Here is a 24,733-nt window from a genome sequence, read left to right as displayed (position 1 = left end):
TACTACCTAATTCCCCTGATTCCCATAATGGTTGGGGCTGGGCTGGGATTTAAATTAGGAGACAGGAACACAACCTAAATTCCCTATTTTGGTGGCAAGAACCCATTCATTTAAGCCATCATTACTGCTTCCCAGAGTCTGTGATAAGAGGAAGCTGGAGTCAGAAGCCAGAATGGGAATCAAACCCAGGTTCTGCCCAATGTGGGATATGGATGTCGTAACTCCTAGTTTAAATGTTTTCCCCTGTAATCTACTTTTTAACAATGATTTTGCGTAACTCGCTCACAAATTCCCGAAAATTTAACAATAGAGTGTCAACACACAAGCACTATTAATATTTTAAATACAATTGTTATTTTATAACTGTCTTCCTGACAAAAGGTAGGTGAGCTGTTATTGTTCATTGAATGCGTCATTTAGCAATACTGGTTCTTTGGATGTGTCTAGCTCTACCTCACATTCTTTCAGACTTGCTTATGAGGCAACTGTTTACACCAAACTCATGCCACTCATTTTGCTTTTCAATTTATATTTAGAATTATTTTTTTTCTAATGTGGAAGTATGGGATCAGGGTAACCCTTAACTATTGGGGAAAGAAAATAGCAAATCATTATTTTTCTCTGTTGACTCCCATTTGCAACAAGCACTAATTTCCCACAGCTGTGGCTAACTCCATAACTGACAGGGGGATTGAGTTTCTCCCACCCCTATTAAATTCTCTGTTGACTTCATTCCTGATATCTACAAGACGCTCCCAGTAAAGTACTTGCATCCAATCTCTGTCTAGGGCTCTACTTTCAAGAAAATTTTCAATGAAGCCACTCTCCATCCACGTGTTCTTGCACCAATATAATTCTTGCACCACTGTAGCTTCTGTGATTCATGGAAACCTGTCATAATTTAGAGCATGCACAGATATTTTTCTTAAATAAAAAGACTATGGTATTTGAACTAGACGTTTCTAAACTGTGGAGACAAAACGTACCAAAAGCACAGCTTTAGGCATTCTTTCTCTGCTGTAGAGAAAATAACTTTCTGTCTCCTTAGGCCTGGGACTTGAGATGACCTAGGAAAAGGCATTTACTGTTTGGGCCTCCTTCTATGAGAAACAGCTTGATGGAGTCATGTGTCCTGATCTGTTTTTACAAATGTATGCTAGAGAGTCACGACAGATTGCAGTATTCAAGTTGACCAAAATGGCTCATTCCATGTGCTCTTTGTACAATGTCAGTTTGATCTTGCTGACATCCAAGAGAGGTGTCCCCTTGGGTTGCCATTACAAAATACAAATAGGGTAGCTTATAAGCAATGAAAATTTATTTCTTAAAATTCTAAGGCTGGAAGGTCTAAGTTCAAGTAGTCAGTAGGTTCAGTGGGTGTAAAGAGCTGGTACCTCCCAGCTATGTCCTTCCCTGGCGGAAGGGGCAAGGCAATTCTCTGGGGCCTTCTTTATGAAGGCACTGGTTGTGGGGAGCAACTCAGACTAGACTGTTACTGGAATTAAGACTTATTCTATGCATTTGCTCTCCCACAATATGGCGCTGGGAGAGGAGGAAACAGCTTCTACGCAGCTGCCTCTTGCCAACTTGAGTGATGACCTCCAGGAGCTGATCCTGCTCCTGATTGGAGGAGAGCAGCATACTCGGCGTGTGGGTAGCAGAGCACGGATTGGTGGAGAGGACTATAAAGGAGGAGAGAGACAACATGCACCAGGAACATCTAAGGGGAACATCTAAGGGGAACACCTGTGCAGCCCCCGAGAGAGCCGGCCGGCGGTGTGCCGCTCCCCCGCGGAAGTGGGGAATGTGGCAGGGGGAACCGCCCTTCCACGGAGGTGGAAGGGACGGTAGCCAACCCGGGAAGAACCAGCAGCAAACCCGGGGAGGGCCGAGCAGACAAAAGAACAGCACAGGGTCCTGTGTCGTTCCTCCACGAAGAGGGGGAGCGACAACTGGTCCTGTATCTGAGGGCTCCACCCTCAAGATCTAATCGCCCCAGACACCCCACTTCAAATTCCTAATACTATCACATTGCTAATTTGATTTCATCATATGAAGCTTGGGGGAACAAAAAACATTCATAACATAACAAGTGGGTCTGTGTTTACTTAATCAGAACAGACTTGTCAGAAGAAACTGGATTTCTGAGGCTATTTTACACAGGGCTATAGAGCTTCTACTCCTTTCTTTTAGGACAGTTTCTGAGTGATTTGAGCCAGCTGTTGGGCAGCACAGCTTCGTAGAGGTCACCATGTTGTGAGGAAGCCTCATCTAGCCTTTGAGAGACAGAGCATGGTCAGAACCTGAAACTTTTTTGAGACATAGAGAGAGAGAGGCACAACCCGGGCCCAGCTGCTCCAGCCCCTTGCTGTTCCAGAGACTAGAACAAAAGAGTTGCTAATTCATTTATTCTCCTCCATGCTGGTGGACAGCCAATCTTATCTCCCGGTGTGATGAAAAAGGACAGACTTTCAGCTCAGCTGGGGAGCAATTATTTTCTCTAAGTATCTTTTCTTTTATAATTTGGAGCTAATAATGGTTATTCTGAACAGCTACGTAGTAGATGAAGATGTAATGGTGAAGGTGTTTTCAGTTATGCTTTTAGAAAGTAGAGGTGATCTTTCTTAAATTTTATAGTTTGTATATACTTAGAAACTTGACAGACCACTTGGAAAAACACTACAGTAGTCCACCCATTTGTGTGGTTTTGCTTTCTTGGGAAATTTTAAATGTAAAATCCAGGAAATAAGTAATTCATAAGCACTATGAGTAGCATGATGAAAACTGTGACTGCCCTCTCCATCCCACGCAGGACATGAGTCACCTCTGTGTAGCCTACACATGCTGTTGACACTCCCCACTTCCCCTTAAGTTACTTAGTAGCTATGGAGCAGGTGTGGCTCGGCCTGTTGAGCTGTGGCTTTCGATGTCCCATCCCATATTGGAAAGCATTCCAATCCAACTTCCTGCTAAGGTGTCTAACAGGGCATCAGAGATGTCACAAATGCTTGGTTTCCTGCCACCCATATGGGTGATGGGGATAGAACTCCTGGCTCCTGGTTTTGGCCTGGCCTAGCCCCAGCTATTGCAGACAGTTGGGGAGCAAACCAGTGGTTGGAAGACTTCTCTCTGTTTTCCCCTCTCTCTGCCACTCTGTCTTTCAAACAAATGAATAGAAATAAATCTTACAAGCATTAGTAGTTGTGTTCATTATCAGATAGACTGTCTTGGAATTCGTGTGTTTAAGTAACTCATTTTATTTATTCTTCTTTCTGAAACTCAGCAGTAGAGATGTTAATAATTTGGCTATATCAAAGAGATGTCATAAAGTATTTTCTTTTAGTAAAAAGATGAAAGTACAATAAAGTCAGACGGGGAGGGGAGGAAAGGGAGAGAGGGAGAGAGAGAGAAAAAAATCTTTCACTTGCTGGTTCACTCCTGAAATGACTACAACATCCAGGTCTGGCCCAGGCCAAAACCAGGAGACCGGAACACCATCCAGGCCTCCTATGTGGGTAGCAGGGATGCAAGAATTTGAGTCATCGCCTGCCGTTTCCCAGCATGCACCTTGGCATGAAACTGGAATGAGGGAAGTAGCCAAGACTAAAACCCAAACACTGCCACACAGGATATGAGCATAAGTGGCATCATAACTGCATTGCCAAATGCCTGCCCCTAGGCACTAAGATATTTTGAAAAGGGGAGAGAGACACCACATTTACATAACTTTTATTACAATACATTGATATAATTATTTTATCAATAGTTAATATTATTAATCTCTAATTTATAAAATAAGCTTTACTTTAGGAATTATTACAGGAAAAACAATGTAGTATATATACATTTTGGTACTACCTAAGGTTTATTACCAGTAAATAAAGGGAATTACTATATAAACAAATGCCATGAGCCATTCATCCAGATTTACATGTTAACTTTTGCCATGTTTACTTTATTACTCTTTCTTTCTTCATAAATACACACACACACAGATACTCATACACTGTTTTTGAGCCACTGAGAGTGATTTGCAGAAATCATGCTCATTTACCTCTGCTTCTTCAGTGTGTATTTCCGAAGATCAAAGCCATTCATTTCAATAACAATAGTACATTATCAAAGTAAAGAAACAATATTGATAGAATATTAAAATAGAGTAAACAGATTTTATATAAATTTCTCCAATTAGTAATGTCCATTATACTAAGTTTTCTCCTGGTCTAGTATTGATTCACATATTGCATTCAGTTTTCATATCCTACCATTCTCAAAAAAAAGTTACTCCATAATTTTAGCTTTCTAGAAAAGTCTGTCACTCTCTTTTTTTTCTTTTCTATGAAAGATACATAGAAGCTGATCTGGCCTTCTGAAGCTTTTGTAAGATTGCTTTGGATACTGCTTCCCAATACTGTCTATGTCTCTGGCTTAAAAAAGTGAGACGTTACAGAAGTATTTGCTCAGCCAGAGAATGTTTAAATCTAGCTGCTAAACTGTTAGCATCTACTCAAGTAAAAGCAATTTGTCTACTGAATTGAGAACCACCTGCTGCTTGACATTTAAAGAGTATAAAGAATGAGTCATATGCTTAAGGATTTGCATTTCTTATGAATAAGTAATTAATTAGGACTAACTCCTTGAAATTGAGAACATTTGTGCTTAAGGCTCTAAAGAGAGTTGTGTGAGGGCCGGTGCTATGGCATAGCCGGTAAAGCTGCCATCTGCAGTGCCAGCATCACATGTGGTTGCTGGTTCGAGTCCTGGCTGCTCCACTTCCAATCCAGCTTTCTGCTATGGCCTGGGAAAGCAGTAGAAGAAGGCCCAAGTCCTTGGGCCCCTGCACCCATGTGGGAGACTCGGAGGAAGCTCCCAGCTCCTGGCTTTGGATAGGCCCAGCTCTAGCCATTTCGGCCATTTGGGGAGTAAACCAGCAGAGGGAAGACCTCTCTCTCTCTCCCTTTCTCTCTCTCTCCCTGCCTCTGCCTCTCTGTAGAGCGATGGATCCTCATTCTCCCTCTGTGGGGAGCAACTCGGACTAGACTAAGTTACTGGAATTAAGACTTATTCTATGCATCTGCTTTCCCACAATATGGCGCTGGGAGAGGAGAAAACAGCTTCTACACAGCTGCCTCCAGTTCAGCCAATAAACTGTAGGACTTGCTCCTGATTGGAGGAGAGCAGCGTACTCGGCGTGTGGGCAGCTGAGTTAGGATTGGTGGAAGAGGACTATAAAGGAGGAGAGAGACGGCATGCACCAGGAACATCTAAGGGGAACATCTATCTGAAGGAACACCTGTGCAGCCCCTGAGAGAGCCGGCCGGCGGTGTGCCGCTCCCCCGCGGAAGTGGGGAATGTGGCAGGGGGAACCGCCCTTCCACGGAGGTGGAAGGGACGGTAGCCAACCCGGGAAAAACCAGCAGCAAACCCGGGGAGGGCCGAGCAGACAAAAGAACAGCGCAGGGTCTTGTGTCGTTCCTCCATGAAGAGGGGGAGCGACATCCCTCCATCCAACTGACTAAGACAGGGGCTTGTTGGTGCCCTAGGTCACTTGGGGGACTGGTGAAGCCAAGGATTTCATCTCATGTTTTATACACAGCTGAAACTCTGACCAATTCTGTTGGGGTTTAGTGAGAAGTGGAACCATGAGCTATTTTCTTGATCAATGGAATAGGCAGCAGTTCAGAGAAAAATGAGCTAGCAGATCTTCCCACAATTTTTGTCCCTGCAGCCCTGCAATTTAACTCTACCCCTTTGCGTCTCAATCCAGTACCCCCACTTTCTGATATGCTCCATGTATCTCATTCAGGACTGGGAAGGAGGAGAGGCCATGTTGAACACTTGGAAGCTCCCAGGAAACCTCTAGCACGGTAAACCCTGCCTGGACTCCACCCTGATTGTATATTCAATCAGGGCACCACCTCCTTCTGCATAAAGGATTATGCTGGGTGTGGGAGCGACCCTTTCTCTGGGTCCTTCTCTTGACTTCTCCCACATTTCCCTGGCTCTCTCCTGGGAATCTTTGCACTGATGCTTGGATAGTTATTGTGTTTGCTCATTGGAAATGTAAATTTCCTTAAATCTTTCTGACAGGAAGTAGTTTTACAGCCTGGAGCAAGGCTGAAGTTTGGCTTCTATCCTCTTAGGAAGAATGGGAGACAGGGGCACTATCTTCCTCGATGGTTAGGATTCTAAGAAATGGCTCCCAGATTCCTGAGAAAGACATCCCCTGGTCTTCAAACTATCCAGAGGCTGTAAAGGAGATCTGTATACATTTCAAAGGGGCCAGGAGGAATTTAAGATTGGAAGTTTACTGAAGTGACTGCTTTAAGAAAAGGGAGGTCAGGAATTTCAACGCCAGAAACAAGTCTGTTTAATGTTTAGTCAAGCTGAGGGGGACATGAAGGTTGTCTTGGTTAATATATACAAAGGGTCTTCCAAAAAGGTAATGAAAATGCACATTATGAAAATCTATGCATGGATTCAAATTTTTGCACAGAAAGGAACTTATCTTTTAATTCCATTCTTTCACAACCATTTTGAGGAATACTCATATATAACCTTTAAAATATATATCTGAAATGTGAGTGTACTTCAAAACATTTGGCAAACATGGAATTAAGAGATAACATTTAAAATTAAAATTTTTGAGATCTACGCATAATTTTTCACAATACGTATTTTTCACAAACTTTTTGATGACCACTCATATCCATGGGTTTCAAAATTTTTGCACTAAAATAAACCTAACTTTTAATTCAATTTCCATAAACTTTTTTATGTACCCTTGTATATTTGCTATAAATTTGATTTCCTGCATTTGTGGAGTTGGTTAAGCAGTGGGTACTCAGAGTCAAGAAAATCTTAACTAAGAATTTACAAGTATTTGACTTCCACATTATTTGAAAAATGAACAAAAAATACTGCCTGCACGTTAGGTTTTAAAACTATGCTTTTGTGATCAATAAAATATAAATTATTTTGTTGAATAAATTGAGTAATAACTTTTTGTCATTCTTGATTTTATCAGTCAATAAATATCAAATTACAACACTATCATGTGCAAGATACTGAATTGATTTTTCTTTAAAAAGAGGTCCTTACGCCCAAAGAATTATTGGCATTATTAAGTAGTTAGTGAACTATCCCCATTAAATGAGTCACAATCAATATTTTACTTCCCATCTCCTTCATCAAAAAGCATTCTTCTGGAATTGGAATATTATAATTTTATAGAAAAAATTTGAAAAATTTTTACTGTATGATTTGTGATAAATAGTAAAAGCAACGTGCATACTAAGCAAAGTAAGCTTCATTATGAAATATGTCTTTATATGTTAGTAGCTGTTATAGTGTAATAAAAAGCTGGGGCATAAAATCTTGACTCTAGTTTAACTTGACCTATTTTAGATTATCATAACATGGCCTCAAGTAGAAAGACCTCAAACCCAATGTCAGGTAGTCACATAGAAGCAGGAATGTTTGCAAAACCTCATCAAAAATAAGATAAACCTGTAGTTTAAAAGCAGAAGAGCTATTTTAAGCTAAGCTGTGTGTCACAAAGTTCAAGACTTCGATTTCCTTTCATGTCACTAAATTGAATAGTCCAATAATAAAGGGTGAAATGCAAGGCAGGGAAAGGAAAGTTGAAAAGTTATCAAAACATTAATAACTCTTTCAAGCAACCTCAAAATGCAGTAATTTTGTAGAAAGCCCGGTAGTTTCTTAGGCCCCGTGGACAGGCTACTTCTTTGAACAGGAGAAGAACCATCACTGGCCCCAGCTATCTGTTTACTGTGAAGGTTCTTTTGTTCTCCCAGTTCTGCATAAGGAAAGGAAAAATGTTCTTAAGTAGTGTAAATAAGCTGTGAGATCTAACAGACTAAAATAAAGGTTTTGAAACCATAACACTTTGAGATGGAGCCCTGAGGCATAACTCTGCCATTTGCTAAAAATACACTAGTTTTCCTTTATAAAAAATTTCATATACATAACTTTTCTTTTTCACTCTCTAACACACACAAACACATCCACACACTTTTCAGTGATGCCTAGGTTAGCATAAAATTTTTTCTTTAGATGCTTATAAAAATGAATACCTTTGGAAAGATTGTTTTTATTTTCAGCAGAAAGTGAAACCGAAGTATCTACCTAACATGTTACAAAGCACGTTTTGAAAATCAAATATGTTTAATTGAATTGAAAATATAGGAGTAAATTATATGTACTCCAGACCTGTCAGAAACTAACAGAGTCATTAACATCTTTTTGATGCAAACCAATAATTCATCTGAAATTCTTATTGCTGCATTTATTGGAAAATGTATCCTGAAAGTGTCTCAGATTTTATATGAATGCTTGATCAGGTTGTTTTCTCCTAAAAGAGAGCTTTCGTCTTCCATAGAGCTCCATCAGAGAGCAGTAGGTGTTAATCTTGGAGATGTAGGATTTTTTTTTCCTCATGAAGTAATGATTAAGCAAATATATGACATTCACAGTAGTAACAACAGTAACAACTACTGCTAGGTTTTCTTATTTGGAAAACATTTTGAATAACATAGTCATCCCATTGTCTATTATGTTTTGATGAAATTTAGGAAGTCACTAATATGGTACATGCTAAATACATCTGAATAAAATCAATGATCTTAAAAGGGCACTTTTGAGGCTAGCGCTGTGGCATAATAGGATAAACCTCCATTCATGGCACCAGCATCCATATGGGTGCTGGTTCAAGTCCCAGCTGCTTCTCTTCTGATCCAGCTCTCTGCTATGGCCTGGGAAAGCAGTAGAAGATAGTCCAAGTACTTGGGCCCCTGCATCTCGTGGGAGACCCAGAAGAAGCTCCCGGCTCCTGGCTCTGGATCGGCAAAGCTCCGGTAATTGTAGCCATTTGGGGAGTGAATCAGTGGATGGAAGACTTTTCTGTCTCTCCCTCTCTCTGTCTGTAGCTCTACCTCTCAAATAAAATCAATCTTTCTTTCTTTCTTTCTTTCTTTCTTTCTTTCTTTCTTTCTTCCTTGCTTCCTTCCTTCCTTCCTTCCTGTCTGTCTTTCTGTCTGTACTTCTTTTTCTTTCTTTCTGTCTGTACTTCTTTGTTTCCTTCTGCTCCAGTTGAAGTCCAGAGGTAAAAAAGCAGAACCAAGATGATTTTTATTTCTCTTTTTTGAAAATAGATATCCTCCCCTGATAAGCAAATGAAAAAACGTATTTTACAGAGTTGTTTTTCCTTGTGCTTTGCAAGGTCCTAAGGAACTCTTGGCCATTTAGTGAAGAAAATTTAGTATTAATCTGTACAATACTATGGTATTTCCTTTGCTCGTTTGTATTCAACTTATTTTAATAGCAAGTAGGAAATATAAGGAAAATGCAAAACCAGGAGTCTAGGCTTGTCAACTGCATAGACTATGTCACTCAAAGGCGTATTAAACACAGTGAATTTTCAGCATGGTTTGGGAAGGAAGAGGCCAACATTATTTTTTGGACAGTAGACAAAATCTATTAAGCTGTTATACATTTAAAAGAGGGAGTAGATAATCAAATGAAAGTATAAATTATTTTATATACTACACTGAAGTGATAACCTAAAAATTAAGATCAAAATATAAAGTTGTCAATGGGGTCAACTCTTTTTTCAGTAGTTATATATAAATGTGTTTAATAATAGTATGAATGCTGTGGGGGTAGGGAGAGGAAGTGATTCATCAAAGATGTTTTGATCTGAAGGCTAAAACTCAAATAGAAGCTTATCTCCCTGATGCACATACTATAGCATATGGGTGCATACCTGGGGGGCAATTTCCTGTTATTCTTTATTCCTGTAAAACAAATGTGGCCAAACATAGAAGCAAGTTATGCTGGATGTAAAATGCATCTCTCATTACAGGCAATGGCAAAAAAAGCCATTGAAACCATTCATCCTGTGTTACCAGTATCTATTTGCATGCATCAGTAAAACATAGAATTCTTTGTGAAAACCTGCAGCATGTTTGGAAATGTTTTATGGTCTCACTGCCTTATATACATTCTTGATTTAATCTTTGCTCTGAAGGGAGAGATCTTTAGGACTGGCAACAGCTCAGGCCATAAAATCCCTTTTATCTCAAGGAGTTGCCTGGACCCAGTGAAAGCAGATAGGGACCTAGGGAAGGTAGTTGCAACTCCAGGTCACTGGGTCAGACAAGGGATTGTCCCAGCAGCCTCTGTTTCCCTTACAGGAATGTGCTCAACAATCCCTTCTGCCAATCTTGGGAACCTCCACTAGCTGTCATTTCTCAAAAAGAAATTATATCTGCATGTAGAATATGCACATTATCCAGATGCTCTTGACATTGGGTCTTAGACAATCAAAACATCTTCAGTGAGTCACTTCCCATCACTGGACTGAACAAGTGAAGGCACAAATAACCACACTTCACACACAATTACCTCCAAAAACAGTATTTCACAGAACTGAAAGTCATTTCTATAACCCAGCTTCACAGAATCCCCCCTTCTCCATCTACAAGGGCCTCATCTCCCTCCAACTTCCCTGAGGCCACACAAAGGAGAGGCATAGACAGCTGTTAAGGTGCACTAAGAGAATCAAATAAGTTTTACATCACTGTGTACAAATGATTGCCCCATACTTAATCTTGGAGAAGGCACCTTGTTGCTTTTTTAAGGTATGGGTTTAGGGTCAGGAGGGAGACTCACTGTTTTATGTACAAATGTAATGGGTACATATAAAGCAACTGGAATCCTCCTCAACATATTAATTATTAGTTTGTTTCTTTATACAAAATACAAAGATTTGCAAAACAGTTACCCATGCTTTTAGTGGATGGTGGTGGCCTTTGTGGGAGGGAGATTAATGACAGGAAGAGATCAGATAAGGTTCTGTTTCCTCATCTGGATTCTGAGCACCCAGGCCTGCTTTGTAAAGAGTCATTCACCAAGAGGCACACTTCTTATGTACTGTTTTAGAGGCTTTCATTTTCTTTTCTTTTAAGATTTATTTATTTATTTGAAAGGCAGATTTACAGAGAAGTAGAGGCAGAGAGAGAGAGAGAGAGAGAGAGAGAGAAATCTTCTGTTTGCTGGTTCACTCCCCAAATAACCCCAAACAGATGCAATGGCCAGAGCTGAACTGATCCAAAGCCAGGAGCCAGGAGCTTCTTCCAGGTCTCCCACATGGGTGCAGGGGCCTGAGGACTTGGGCCATCTTCCGCTGCTTTCCTAGGTGCATTAGCAGGGAGCTGATTGGAAGTGGAACAGTCAGGACTCAAAGCTGTGCCCATATGGGTTGCTGGTGCTGCAGGCAGTGGTTTTACCCACAACACCACAGTGCCGACCCCACAATTTTAGTTTTTAAGAAATTACCGAACAATTTTCCAGGGTGGAAAATTTTACATTTTACATTCCCACCAACAGTGTATGAGAAATCCCATCTCTACACATCCTTATCAGCATTTAGTATTATCATTGTTTAAAAATCTTAGCTGTCCTAATAGATGATATCTGATCATGGTCTTAATTTGCATTGCCCTAATGACTAGTGATATTGAACAACATCTCATGTATTTATTTGTCATTTGGATATCTCTTCAGTGCAAGGTCTCATTATTTTTTGGCCTCAATTTGCTTGCTTCATTTTTGCTATTTTCCTATTTAATTCTCAGAATATTTTTAGCATCTTCTTGAAATAAATACAGTATATTTCCTCCAATCTCAGTGCATGCAGGTGCATACTTTTGCTAGTGGCTAGCAGTTCTTCCCAGTTGTTGCCAGGGTGCTCTGCTTTGTTGTCTGTTCTACATTGATCATCCCCTTGAAAAGTTCCTTGCAGCACGCTGTGTCCACCTAATGCTATGGCTACAGATGGAAAGTCAAAGCATGTATAAGGTATCAAATGACAGCTCTTCCAGGAAGCCTTGACTTTTCCTAACAAATACACATAATCACTAGTCCTTTAAACTGGCATAATACTTTTAAAAATAGTTCCCAGCGGCACCTGACAGATGTTGTCCAAGTCTGTGGGACACATGGTATTTCCTTGCACATTGGCCTGACTTCTGAGCAAGGAGCTCCTCCTCCCTGCCTGAGGCTTTGTCTGGCTTCCTGAGGCAGCTTTGCCTGGGCAGAAGTGCTGGGAGTAGCCCTCAGCTGGCGCTGAATAAACACCACCATTTCCTCACCCGTTGTGCGGAACAACAGCCCACAGTTCCCAAGTGGGATTAAATCTCAGTTGTTCTGACTGAACACCAAAAAGGAAACCTGTTGAAGTGAAATGGACACTATGATAAACGGTGACTTGATCAGCATAGCCCTGACTGTTAATGAACAACTTAATAGATTATCCCTCTTAGTATTTTTTTTGTCTGTTCTACTTAATACTACTGGTTTAATTCTGTAATTAATACACAGTTATTCTTAAGTGTTGAAATTTAACTGAAATGTGATCCCTGTTAAATATAAGAGTGGGAATAAGAGTGGGAAGAGATGTACAATTTGGGACATGCTCAAGCTGACTTGCCCCAAATGGAAGAGTTAGAAACATACCAGGGGATTGCAATTCAGTCCCATCAAGGTGGCATGTACCAATGCCATCTCACTAGTCCAAGTGATCAATTTCTGTTCACAATTGATCATAATGATAGGACTAAGAGTCAAAGGGATCACATAAACAAGTCTAGTGCCTGCTAATACTAACTGATAGAATAAATAAAGGGGAGAGCGATCCAACATGGGAAACGAGATACACAGCAGACTCATAGAATGGCGGATGTCCTAAACAGCACTCTGGCCTCAGAATCAGCCCTAAAGGCATTTGGATCCAGCTGAAAAGCCCATGAGAGTATTTCAGGCATGGAAAGCCAAGACACTTTGGCAAAAAAAAAAAAAAAAAAAACACAACAACAACAACAACAAAACTAAATGAAAGTTCTCTGTGAGTGAGATCCCAGTGGAAAGAACAGGTCTTCAAAGAAGGAGGTACCTTTCTCTGAAGGGAGGAGAGAGCTTCCACTTTGACTATGACCTTGTCTAAATAAGATAAGAGTCAGTGAACTCAAAAGGCTTCCATAGCCTTGGAAACTCATGACTGGAGCATAGGGAGATTACTGATGCCATAAACAGGAGTGTCAATTTGTAAAGTCAACAACAGGAGTCACTGTGCACTTACTCCTCATGTAGGATCTCTGTCCTTAGTGTGCTCTACATTGTGATTTAATGCTATAACTAGTACTCAAACAGTATTTTTCACTTTGTGTTTCTATGGGGGTGCAAACTGTTGAAATCTTTACTTAATGTATACTAAACTGATCTTCTGTATATAAAGAAAATTGAAAATGAATCTTGATATGAATGGAAGGGGAGAGAGAGCGGGAAAGGGGAGGGTTGCGGGTGGGAGGGAAGTCACTGGGGCGGGGGGAGCCAATGTAATCCATAAGCTGTACTTTGGAAATCTATATTCATTAAATAAAAGTTAAAAAAAAAATCTCAGTTGTTCACAGTGGAAACTCGGCTGCAAATGCACCTTTCATTGTCTGACTTCCCTCTCCTATCTTGCTTTGCAACTGATACTTTCTTTGCAAACTCAAACAATTATTTCAGGTTTTACTTTTAGGGAACCAGAAGTGGTTAAAAGGTGTTCCCTTCTACTATGATCAACACCAACCCACAAACCCATCATCTTTCCTGCTAAACCCACAGCCTTTCCTGCTAAACCCACAGTCTTTGCTAACTAAACAGAAGGCTCCTAGCAGAGAGGGAACTATGAAGAGAAAAAGCAAACTGAGAGGCTCTCTTAGCTGAGGGAAGAGCAAGGGAAAGACCATAAACAAACATACCCTTGGAGTATTCACGGAACCACAGTAATCAACAGAACTGGAGTAAAGCATGAAAGAACAATGACGACTGGAGTTGGAGATGAGCTCATGTAGGAAAATTCCTTCTGTTCTCATCTTCAGAGAGGCAATGAGAGTAGAGATGAGAAAAAAATGGACTGAATAAAAATTTTATGGCTCAGTGACTGTGGAAATGTAATAATTCTCATTAATGTCATCAGTGTCTAAATGTATCTTAAATATTTTACCAGTGCACACATGTCTGCTATTTTAATGTCATTAATATACAAATCAAGCTAATTCAAAACCTTAGGATCTTCCTGTTAAATAGAAAATTGAATTTATGAACATTTTTCCAGATTATATATTTATACATTCAACAGGAGAAGGCAACACTTATGGTTGGATAAGGTAGTGTGGAAGGCTGAAAATGACTGTCAGTTGGGAAGACTTCCTATCTGTTTTCAGACTAGGGTGTACCCATCTCTGCATTTCAGTGAGACCTTCCTTGTGTTGCATTCTCATGTTATTAATCTCAAAGATGAATCCACCTAAATCTTGACATAAACCCTTCCACAACCAAAAGATAAGAGCACTGACCATAACCAGCTTTATCTGTGACTAGGGGCCATGAACCTTTTCTAAGACCTAAAAAATAGATTTCATTCTTGACCTGAGACATTGCCATCTATCTCAGAATTGATCAAAGTCTATAAAACTCAGTAACTTTGAGGAGGACAAGGTCCCCTGGAGGCCACGTTGAGAGGTCTGCAAATCCATTTCACTTCTGATTGAAGGCAGACTTCTAGGATTTCAGTTATGACATGAACAATGAAAAGAAAAATAAATATAGTAAATCTATCTTGCCTTCCTCCTTATAGGTATTTTCAGGAAAAGTAACTTAAGGAGGAATAATTCATTTGCATTAGGCTAGGTTTCTCTTAGTTATGCATTTTTGTTTTGGGTCACTCTGACCACGTCTGCACAACAAGTTACACCCAAACAGAGTGACTTAATACAAAGGAAGGATTACTTTGCTTGCAAATCATGAATAAGGGCAAGAATATATGGGAAACAGTAAGTCTGCTTCACTTGGCTTCTAATGGAATCATTTGAAGGGCTGCTCATTAATGTGTCTGGTGGTTCATGCTGGGAAGACTCAAACAGCTGGGGCTGGTGAGGCTGGGGCTCCTTAGGTATAGCTGTTTATCTCCATGGGAGCTCTTCATGTGGTTGCCCCATATGTTGCAGCTTCAGTGTGGCTGAGCTTCTTACCTGTGGGCTCAGTGTTCTCAAAATGCATACCCAAAAGATAATGTCAGGGAAAGTTTTACTGTTTTTTGTTACTTGGCCTCAGTCTATTACATTCTACTGATCAGAGCAATTACATAGGTCTCCACAGCAAGGGGAGGAGACCTAGATGCCAAGTCTTTTTTGTTTTTTGCAAAATATTTGTTTACACACACACACACACACACACACAGAGAGAGAGAGAGAGAGAGAGAGAGAGAGAGAGAGAGAGATTCCATCTGCTGGTTCACTCCCCTAAATGTCTGCAACTTCCGGGACTGCACCAGGCTGAAGCCAGGAGCCAGGAGCTGCTTCCAGGTCTCCCACACAAGTACAGGGGCCCAAGCACTTGGGCCATCTTCTACTGCTTTCGCAGTGGCATTATCAGGGAGCTGGATCAGAAGTGGAGCAGCCGGAAGTTGAACCTGTTACCATATGGGATGCTGGCACAACAGGTGGAGGCTTTACCCACTATGCTACAACACTGGCCTGACTCCAGGTCTTTTATTTTTTTTTTTAAAGATTTTTATTTATTAATTTGAGAGGTAGAGTTACAGACAATAAGAGGGAGAACAGAGAGAAAGGTCTTCCCTCCGTTGGTTCACTCCCCAAATGGCTGCAACGGTTAGAGCTGCGCCAATCCAAAGCCAGGAGCTGTTGCTATGGATTCGTTTCTGAGATGAGGAGTGTGGTGGGGGCGAAAGGCGTGGAGTCACCACACAGACCCCGGGAGTTGGGTAAAAGCAGGCCTGAGGCAAGCAGCCTGCAGACTCGTTTATTTCAGTTGCTATAGTAGCTTATATAGCAGAGGCAGCCAATCCAGTCAAGGCGGTCTTGCCCTAACCAATCACAGCCTGTTGCCAGGCAGTTTCCAAAGCCATCCAATCACAGCCTGTTGCCAGTCAGGCTCTGTTGCCAGGCAGTTTCTGAAATCATCCAATCACAGCCTGTTGTCAGTCAGGCTCTGTTGTCATGCGGTTTCTGAAGCCATCCAATCACAGCCTGTTGCCAGGCAGTTTCTGTTGTCAGAGGCCATCTTGGCATGAACTTCTCATCTTCTCATTCCACCACAAGGAGCCAGGTGCCTCTTCCTGGTCTCCCATGTGGGTGCAGGGGCCCAAGGACTTGGGCCATTTTCTACAGCTTTCCCAGGCCACAGCAAGGAGCTGGATCAGAAGAGGAGCAGCCGGGACTAGAACTGGCTCCCATATGGGACGCTGGCGCCACAGGAGGAAGATTAACCTAGTGCGCCATGGCGCCAGCCCCCTGACTCCAACTCTTAATGGAGGAGTGTCAACGTCACATTGTAGGATGAGTTTCTGTCTACCTTTAGGAAATCACCATTTGCCATATTTGCTTTGATTAATATGTGCTGGACTGCCAACTTGTATGTTCTCTTTTCTAACCTGGTAGACAAAGTAGCTCACTGCTTTCAGGGTCTGAGTGTAGCTTCTTGAACAAAACAACTGGAAATGATAAAAATATTAACAGAATACTTATATTTCATGCCATGTTTTACACTTTACACTTGAGGATTGGATTAAAATCAGAACTGAGTTTGAATCTCTGCTCTGCTGGCTTCAATTCAGGTTTCTGCATACATAAAAGATAATTTTTATTTCAGGGTAATGACAGTGATTAAATGAGATAATTCACATAAACTCTGGCTTATAGTAGCTTACTTACATGGCTATTGGTTTTAGTTAGGGGGCAGTAGTGATGGAAAGAGAAATTGATAGTAACAATGAAGCAATTAAAAAGGTCTATTGTGAATCATCTAAGTAGATATTCTGCTGCTGCTTCCCTAAATTCCATAATAAATAGGCTCATTTTAATTTTATACCACCCAGGCTCCTTAAGCATTAGTGCTTAGAAATTCATGCATAGCTGATGAATGCATATTGATTTGAGTTAAGCAGAATCAAATCAATTTCTTTCTAAAAATAATACCTCAGTTCTGTTCTTGCTTCAGCCAGTTAATCACTGTGGAACTTGGACTTGGCAAGCTTTCTGCATTTTTTGCACCACTATAGCATTGATTTAGCATTGGCCTCTTCCATTGTAGAATATTGGTTAGGATGGCTGGTGAAAATATATTTCCTCATGTGTGCCACTTATCTGCCCTCCAGCAGAAGACCACTGACCTTCAGTACAGCCCATGAGAGTTGAGATGCCCTCTGCACCCTCTTCTTCCTCTGTTCACCACTATGATACTGGATGTGCATGCTCCTCATTGTGTCACCTCAGACTGCCCCATGGCTGCTTGCTCTGCTGTTTTGTGCAGTTCATTTGCTCTTACTCTCTAACTGCATTTCATCCTCAACTATAGACTCCGAGGGTCCTTCACTAATTCTCCCATCTGTAAATACAGTTGCTCCTCGATTTCTATGGATTATGCCCAGATAATCCTATCCTAAATTGAAAAGATCCTAAACTGAAAGAAAATGCATTGAGTACATTAACCTACTGAATATCCTGACTGAGCAGCACAGTGTAGAGGCCTAATTGTCTCATCTCGTGACTGTGGGACTTACTGGGATCTATGCTCACTGTTGCTGTCCAACATCACACCAGAGAGGATTGGATCAGTGTCTTGCTAAATCATCAAAGAATTACCTTCCAAATTCAACGTATGGCTTTTAGTGAATGCTTGCCTTTTGCACAATTGTAAACCCTAAAATTTGTAAGTGTAACCATTATAAGTCAAAGACTTATATGTTTCACACCCACCACATGCCAGGCACTTTTCTCAGCCCCAGGCATTCACACTGAGCTGCAGGAACTCCCTGTCTTAGCCTGGCCTCCCTTAGAAGAAGATCTGGAGATATGGATCCATTTTCAACTAGTTTATTTGAGAGGTGATGTTAGGAGACACCAGTAGAGGTGCAGGGAAGTAGAACAGTAAAGAAAGGAACCAGTAAGGAGTATGCTTTCCAGGAAGTGAAATAATTGTGAGCAATTGAAGCTTAAGGCTGCTGGGGATCCTTGGACAACAGTACAGAGCTCTTTTCTCAGAGTTACCCCAACTAGGGAATGAGGAAGCTGCTCAGGGCTGCTTACAAGCAGGGAGTCACAATAATCCCTGAGCATCTCTGCTAAGGAGGGTTACTGCAGCTAATGAAAGCTCTCAGTGAAATTAAGTATGTGAGACAAAAAGTGGCCCATTGTGGCCTGAACCAATAACAGTGGAGGGGATGTATGCATTTTGCAAACTGCTAGAGCAAACTGCGCAGTTTAGGACTTGAGAAATTTATTGTCTCCTGGTCTGGAGGCTCCAAATTTCACATCAAGGTGTCCACAGGGTCATGCTCCCTCTAAATCCACAGAGGAAACAACTTTCCTTGCCTTTTTCTAGCCTTGGGTGAACGCCAGTTATCTTTCATATTCCTAATTACCCATCTACACATGACATCATTGTCCTGTCTTTGTTTTCACTTAGTTTTCTCTCTATGCATGTCTGTCACTTGTCCAAATTTCTTCCTTTTATGACACCAGTCATATTGGATTGGGGCCCACTCTAATGAACTTATTTTAATTTAATAACCCATGTAAAGGCATTATTTCCTATTTAGTTTACATTCTTGGATTCTGGGATATAGGAACACAAAGTATCCTTTTTGGGGAGATATATTTGATAAAAGTGGGTGTGCTGGGGCTGCTGCTGTGGTGCAGTGGGTTAACGTCCTGGCCTGAAGCGTCAGCACCCCATATGGGCGCCGGTTCGAGTCCAGGCTGCTCTACTTCCAATCCAGCTCTCTGCTATGGCCTGAGAAAACAGTGGAGGATGGCCCAGGTCCGTGGGCCCCTGTACCTGCATGGGAGACCCGGAAGAAGCTTCTGGCTCCTGGCTTTGGATTGGCGCAGCTCCAGCCGTTGTGGCCGATTGGGGAGTGAATCATTGATGAAAGACCTCTCTCTCTCTGCCTCTCCTCTCTCTGTGTAACTCTGTCTTTCAAATAAATAAATAAATCTTTTTTAAAAAAGTGGGGGTGCTGATAGCATCTGATGTAGTCTCTATTTTAAAGACTTTACACTGAAAGTGAAGAAAATAAATGCATATAATGGGTAGCCTATATGTGATGACATGTGCTACAGAGAAAAGAAAGGGAAGAAGGATACCTTTTTCTCCATAGAATGAAACACTGAAAATATTTTTCAAAATCATGAGTAAAATTGTAAATGTAGAGGATGTTGTTACACACATTATCACTATATTACCAAATATCAATGACCACACAATAATAGTGTTGGGACATTATGGAGTGTTTTGCCTCATTTTATTTTTAATAATTTATTTATTTATCCATTGGGGACTTCTAGGAGCTCCAGGTATTGTTTCTTAAAATGATTCTTTAATTTTTTTAAAAATTATTTATTATGTATTGGAAAGTAATAGAGAGAGAGAGAGAGAGAGAGAGAGAAGAGAGAGAGAGAGAGATCTTCCATCCTCTGGTTGACTCCCCAAAGGACACAATGGCCAGGACTGAGCCATGTTGAAGCCAGGAGCTCAGAACCCCATCTGGGTCTCCAGCATGGATGCAGGGACGCAAGTACTCAGGCCATCTTCCGCTGCTTTTCCAAGTGCATAAGCAGGGAGCTGGATTGTAAGTGGAGCAGCAAGGACTTGAGCTGCTGACACCTATAAAAGATGCCTGTGTTATGAGTTGCAACTTAACTCACTGAGCCACAATCCTGCCTCATTTATTTATTTTCATGCAATTGTAAAGCAGAAGCAGAGAGAGAGAGAGAGAGAGAGAGAGAGAGAGAACGCGAGTGAGCAGGGCTGGACCAGGCTGATGTCAGCAACCAGGAAATAGATCTGGGTTTTTCACAAGGGTGGCATTAGCCCACTTACTTGAGCCATCATCTGCTGCCTTGTAGGATGCATTAGCAGGATGCTGGCTTGCAAGCAGAGGTGCTAAGACTTGATTGACACTCTGATATGGGATGTAGGCATCTCAAGCAGTGCCCTAACCTGCTGCATCACAACAACCACAGCTCCATATAGTGAATGTTAAGCTCAGAAAAGTGATTAATCATTTGCAATTTGTAATTCCTCTAATTCCTCTGGATAATTATTTTGAAAAAGAAGGGTTAAAATATAAATATTTATACATATTGATTTATATAATTTACATACATTTATATATGATTAGGCAAATAAATATGTATTTGTAAGTATAACCATGTATACACATAAATATAAAATGTAACACAATTATCTCTCAGTATTTGAGAGAGGTTGGTTCCATGAGCCATCTCAGACCAAAATTCAAAATTGGCAGATGCTCAAGTCCCCTATATAAAATGATGTAATGCTTCCTATATAATATATAATATATTTTGATGTAAAGTAGCCCATGTGAATTGATGTAATATTTCCATATAGCCTATGCGCATCCTCCCACATAGTTTAAATCATCTCTAGATTACTTAAAAGACTTAATACAATATAGATGCTATGTAAGTATTGGTTACACTATAATTAATGTTTAGGGAATAATGACAAGAAAAATGTCTGTACATCTTCCATTCAAATGCAATTTTTTTATGTAGAATTGGTTGAATCAATGGATGTGGAACCCACAAATGTAGCCCTCTTCAAAAAGTAATTTCATGAAATATGCTCAAAAGTAGATCATCAACACAGAAGCCAGCAACTAGTTTATGTAAGGTGAGCATGGTGATATCTCTTTCTACCCATATGATGAGATTCTTATTTTATGGATTTCCTTTAATAGTATCTCTTTAACAACACAGAAATGCCCATTTTATGTACTGTAGGTATAATTATATCCAAATGTACTGGTTTTGTTTCAGTTTCACAGTGGTAGAAATTATAGCAATAAAAATCACCTAACTCTGTGCATTATGGGGAGAAAAAATGAATTTAATCCTAAACAATGGGTAATAATTGAGAGGTATTGTCAAGCAGTACAGTGACAGAAAAATGCCCTTGCTACTCTCCTTTGTTTCTTTGAATAATTACCAGTTGTGGAAAAGGAACAGGTCAGTGCTGTAATCTCTTTTTGTTGTTAATTAGAAGAGAGACTGTTTAATCCTGTTTTGACAGTCCCTTTACCTAAATTGCTCCCAATTTCTTTCCTCTATATTATTAGGTTAATTCTCCAGTTGTGGTCACTGTTGACTGGACATCCCCTCAGCCCTTTCAGATCTTGCTCCCCCGGCTCTGTGCCCTGAGACACATGGGGTTCTCTCAATACTGGTCTTAAATACAGTTTTTTCTTCTTTTTCTGAAAGCTACTAAGCACAGTTTGAATGAAACTGCTTTCAATTAGACCTTCTAGGTTTTGTACTTGTGTTAAATAGGCTACCACTGGGGTTGGTTGCTTCTGATAAATGTAGAACTAAAGGAAACTGTAGGGTGTAGAGAGAGATGATCCTTTAAATCCATATAATGGAGCTAAGAGATGGAACAAATCCCTCTGTTCTTGCTTGACTTAGAATTGAAACATTGTAAATGATGCTCTTAAACAAGAGAACCACCTAAAAACATCCACAAAGAAAGAACAGGAAATTTAGTTAACTATGTTAGTTATTGCCATTGCATGTATTAAAACAAAGAAGACCGGGGATTCCATTTTGCAGGGTTGATTTCAGACTCAACAAGATTACAGAGTGAAGAATTATTTAAGTGATTGTCCTTCCTGCCTTTCTTCCAGCAATTTTTGTGCCCCATGCTGAGGACCATGTCACCCTCCTCTATCTGTCATGCATGCTGAAAGAACAAGAGGACAGCAGCAGAGCTGTGTCCCTCCTCGTCCCCTGAAACTTGATCCTTTTCTTATTATCTTTTCCATTTTTTGAAGATATATTTTATTTATTCAAAAAGCAGAGTGACAAAGAGGGAGGGAGAGAGAGAGAGAGAGAGGGATCTTCCATGTATTGGTTCACTCCCCAAATGGTTGCAAGGGTCCGGGTTGGGCCAGGCTGAAGCCTGCAACCAGGATCTCTATTAGGTCTCTCATGTGGGTACAGGGGCCCCAGTGTTTCAGCCATCTACTGCTGTCTTCACAGGTTCATTAGCCACGAGCTGGATTGGATTCCTCAAGAACAAGAATGTAAACATTCAGCACAAAATTTTAACAATTCTAGTTCAGCAACTAGAAAAATAGCTCATGGCCATGTGCAGTGTATTTCAGGAATATAGCACACACAAATCAGTCAATTTAATTCACCACATTCAACAGTTTCTGTGGTCTTTAGCTAAGTAAATAATTTTCAGGTACACTATCAAACACATACTTCTTTGAAGAAAAATTGATGAATGCAACTTCATCAAGCTTACAATTTGTGCTCCTTAAAGCACTTTAGAGAATGAAAAGTAAAGCCACAGACTTAAAAAAAAATTGAGAATTGACTACCTCACAAAGAGTATTTAGACATAATTTATAAAGGACTCTTACAATTCATTAACAAGAATTTTATTATTTACCCAATAATAAAATTTGCAAAGTATTCAAATATATACTTCAATAAGGAAGATACCAATGGCAAATACATTCATGGAAATGTATGCAGCATCCTTAGCCACTAGGGATGTATAAATTAAAACCACAATAGGCCACCACTACATACCTAAGAATGGCCATACCAAGTAAAAGTGATACAAAATGGTGATGAAAAAGTTGAACAATTACAGCAGATACATTGTTTGTGGGAATGCAAAAAGCGACAATCACTTTGGAAAGCCATTTGTCAGTTTCTTACAAAGTTAGGCTTACAGTTGTTCAGCTATCCCACTCCTGAGAATTTACTCAGGGGAAATGAGAATTTATGTTCATGCATAAATCTGTACAGAAATATTTATAAGTAGTTTTATTCATAATCCCTAAAACTGGAAACAACTCGATGTCCTTCAATTGGTGAAAAAATATAAGATATAACCCTAGAAGAAAACTACTCAGCGATAGAAAAGAACAATTGCTAACTTACCATGGTGGATAATTAGCTTATTTGCTAATTTAAGGAAGCCAGACTCAAAAGGCTACTGCTATGTAATCGCACATATGAGTTTCTCGTATCTGGATGAGGCAAATAAAAGGGATGGATAACACATCAGTGTTTGGGGTTGAGAACAAAGTGAGAGAAAGAGGAACTTTTTTTGGGGAGATAGAATTGTTAAGTATCTTGACCATAATGGCATTTGCATGACTCTATGTATTTGTAGCAGGCAGAATAATAACCTGAAATGACATGTATATTCAAATCCCCAGACTCAGAAAATGGGCTACATGGTAAAGGTGAATTAAGGTTGTAAACAGCAATAAGGGTTTTGATCCGGTGACTTTAAAAAAGAGAGATTACCTTGGATTATCCAGATGGACTTGTGTCCTTAAAAGTGGAAGAGGAAGAGCGAGTCAGGGTGAAGTGAGTTGAAGAGGATCCAACTTTCCTTTGCACTCTTTGAAGATGGAGGAATGGGTCCATAAGCCAAGGACTGTGGCACCTTCTTGCCTCTGAAAAACACAAGAAATCATGTTCTACTCTGATCCTTCATAAAAGGATGCAACTCTGCCACACCTTGATTGCTGCACTCAGTAGACTCCTGACCCATAGAACTGTAAAATAATATGCTTGTGTTTTTTAAGTCACGAAATTTGTGGTATTTAATTATGGCAGGAATAGAAAAATAACCACTCTTTCATCAACATTAATAAAATTGGGTATCAAAAGATGCTGAAATTTTGGCCGGCGCCGTGGATCACTTGGCTAATCCTCTGCCGGTGGCGCCGGCACCCCCCCGTTCTAGACCCAGTTGGGGCTCCGGATTCTGTCCCGGTTGCTCCTCTTCCAGTCCAGCTCTCTGCTGTGGCCCGGGAGTGCAGTGGAGGATGGCCCAAGTGCTTGGTCCCTGCACCCGTATGAGAGACCTGGAGGAAGTACCCGGCTCCTGACTTCAAATTGGCGCAGCACCTGGCGTGGCAGCCATTAGGGGAGTGAATCAATGGAAGGAAGGCCTTTCTGTCTCTCTCTCACTGTCTATAACTCTCTCTCTCACTGTCTAACTCCGCCTGACAAAAAAAAAAAAAAAAAAAAAAAAAAAAAGCTGAAATTCAGTGTGACAAAACTGTAACCCTCTTGGCTATAACCGTCATCTTGCCCATTAGGTGACCCTGGCACTGGTGCAAAACCTATGGGATAAACAAAGTCATTAAGACAGTCTTCCAAGTGTCCCAGGCCAGGTACCGACTCCTGGGATGTTCCTTCACTGAGGCCTGACCTGTTAATATTTCTTGAGAATGTCTAAGTATGCTCCAGCTGGCCATAGGCCACCTTTGTCTAGCGTAGCACATGAGCCCCTTCCTCCTGCCTCAGGGTGAGGGATCCACATGTCTTGCTGCTGCCCAATACTGCAAATTACATTCATCCAGCAAATCACATTCCATGTAAGCCACTTCTTTCTTCAGTTTCCTGGCCCCTTCAGCCTTTTACAACCAGTTCTTCTTACATCTTGGATTTTCCCAAAACAAAAGAATTGAGCTTATATAAAATAAAAAGTAAATTCAAAATATTTAAAGTTACATATGTGGCTCATTTGTATTTCTATTGGGCAACACCTGCCTAGATTATCTCAAAAATAGGGAATACACTTTTAT

Source organism: Oryctolagus cuniculus, chromosome 11, assembly GCF_964237555.1.
Source record: "Oryctolagus cuniculus chromosome 11, mOryCun1.1, whole genome shotgun sequence".
Lineage (NCBI taxonomy): Eukaryota > Metazoa > Chordata > Mammalia > Lagomorpha > Leporidae > Oryctolagus > Oryctolagus cuniculus.
This window is presented reverse-complemented; position numbering follows the sequence as displayed.